Source organism: Apium graveolens, chromosome 2, assembly GCF_009905375.1.
Source record: "Apium graveolens cultivar Ventura chromosome 2, ASM990537v1, whole genome shotgun sequence".
Lineage (NCBI taxonomy): Eukaryota > Viridiplantae > Streptophyta > Magnoliopsida > Apiales > Apiaceae > Apium > Apium graveolens.
This window is the reverse complement of record NC_133648.1, coordinates 155,265,593-155,267,840: the sequence shown is the minus strand read 5'-3', so window position 1 is coordinate 155,267,840 and position 2,248 is coordinate 155,265,593. Positions and strand designations below refer to the sequence as shown.

General features: G+C 37.5%; 1 non-coding gene across 1 annotated transcript; it reads right to left on the bottom strand.

Annotated features, from left to right (window-relative positions):
- Positions 1–1,935: 1,935 nt before the first annotated feature.
- On the bottom strand, positions 1,936–2,040 carry LOC141709792 (small nucleolar RNA R71). Its single transcript, XR_012570352.1, has one exon. It is a non-coding gene; the product is annotated as a small nucleolar RNA R71 (small nucleolar RNA).
- Positions 2,041–2,248: the final 208 nt, after the last annotated feature.

Here is a 2,248-nt window from a genome sequence, read left to right as displayed (position 1 = left end):
TCGAACAACCACAAGTTCTTCCTCGGCTTTATCCAGTGTTCTCTTACGAGTACGCGAACGCATATTGCATACACCCTCGCTAGATCACCTAAAATAAAATAAGGAAACAAATAAGTAACAATGTCCGAGTCAATGAACTTTAACGACCACTGATGGAAAGCACATAAACTAGTAATTAACAATGCAGTCCCAGGCAGTGGCGCCAAAAACTTGTTAGTCCGCTAAACACGCGTTAATATTCACGCAAGTATACGCGTTCGCTAGTAGTATAAGATAAAAATCAGATTCGATCCCACAGAGATTGTATGGTTCAACTATCGAAATTACGCACCTAAGCAACAATGTATGGTTATTATTCAATGCTAAGACTTTAACAAAGTGAGAATGTTATAACTAAGAATTACACTAACTATTATAACTACGAGAATAAATAGACTGAGTTAATATATATGACAGACATGGGATTCTAATTTCATCAATTACTTCACTCAATAGCCTTTATTATTCTCAACTTTAGCATGGAATGGTGATGACACTAATCAGATAACACGAAACTGATAAACGCCAACTTTCGTTGTACGAGTACCATTTTACCAGACATCCACAAAAGAGATAGAAAGCTGAATAGACACCAATTTATTGAGACCCTATATGTCTATAGAATTTGACAACATACAGTTTAAGTACAAGTTATCTATCTTGATTACATAGGGCAAGTAAGAGTTATCTATCGATGAATCATGCATAACAAATACATGAACCTATTCTAGCATGGCAGTTCTAAACATCTATATTCACTATCACTTCAATAGAGATTAACACGCTATCTTATATGTTAGCTACGCACATAAGACGAATATAGCACAACCAATACTAGGATATCATACAATCACCACACACCAAGATGAAACTTGCCCTATGTAATCACGATAGATAACTTACGCATTAACCGTTATGTTTTCAATTCTTATAGACATATAAGGACTAAGCATAATTGGTATCTATTCAAATTCTATCTCTTTTGTGGATGCTTGGTAGTAGGGTATTCGTACAACGAAAGTTGGCGTTTACTAGTTTCGTGTTATCTGATTAGTGTCATCACGTTACATGCTAAGGTTAAGAACAATAAGGCTATCAAATGAAATATTTAATGAAGTTAGAATCCCATTTTTGTCATATATAGTAACAACCTCAATTCTCTTAGTTAATGATATTAGTATATCTCTTAGTTTAATAAAAACCCAATTTATTATTTGTTTTAGCATTGAGCGATAACCATATATTGTTGAATAGGTGCATAAATTGAACTTAACCTAAACCAGTCTCTATGGGAACGAATCTGATTTATATCTTACACTACTTGCGAACGCGTATACTTGCGTGAATATTAGCGCACGTTTTCGCTATCCTAACAAGTTTTTGGCACCACTGCCAGGACCTCGGTGTTAATTTTTAGTTTATGTGCTTCTCATCAGTGGTCGTTAAAGTTCACTGACTCAGACTCTTTTACTTTCACGGTTTACTTGTTGTGGTTGCAGGTACTCATTATAATGGGAGATCCAACAACATGAATGAAAGCCGTGATGGATTTTTCTCAACCCAAGATCAATGGCATTCAATTCTAGCATTTCCAGGCTAGCTATCACAGTCTAATACCTTTGAGATCAAGCCTGGCATAATTCAATGGGTGCAGAATTCAATCCAGTTTGGGGGTTCTCCAACGGAAGATCCCAATATGCATATAGGGATTTCATTGAGATCTGCGACACCTTCAAGTTCAACGGTGTTTCTGAAGATGCTATGAAGCTGAGACTATCCCATTCTCTCTGAGGGACAAGGCTAAGAGCTGGTTACACTCTCAGCTAGCTGGTTCGATTACTACTTGGGAAGATCTTGCTCAAAATTCTCACTAATTCTTCCCTATGGGAAGATAGCTGCATCAGAAACGCTATTACTCATTTGTGCAGTAATTGGAAGAATCTCTATGCTAAGCTTGAGAGCGCTACAAGGACATGCTTAGGAGTGTCCTCATCATGGAATGCCTGATTGGATGATCATCAACTATTTTTATAATGTTTGGGTGCACAGTCCAGACCCATGCTCGATGCACCATCAGGTGGAGCCTTATGGGCGAAGAGCTAGAGGAAGCTTATAATTTAATTGAACTGATGGCTGCTAATGAATATCAGTATCCAGCCCAGAGATTGCCACAGAGCAAGGTAGCAGGAGTTCTTGAGGTGGATACAAC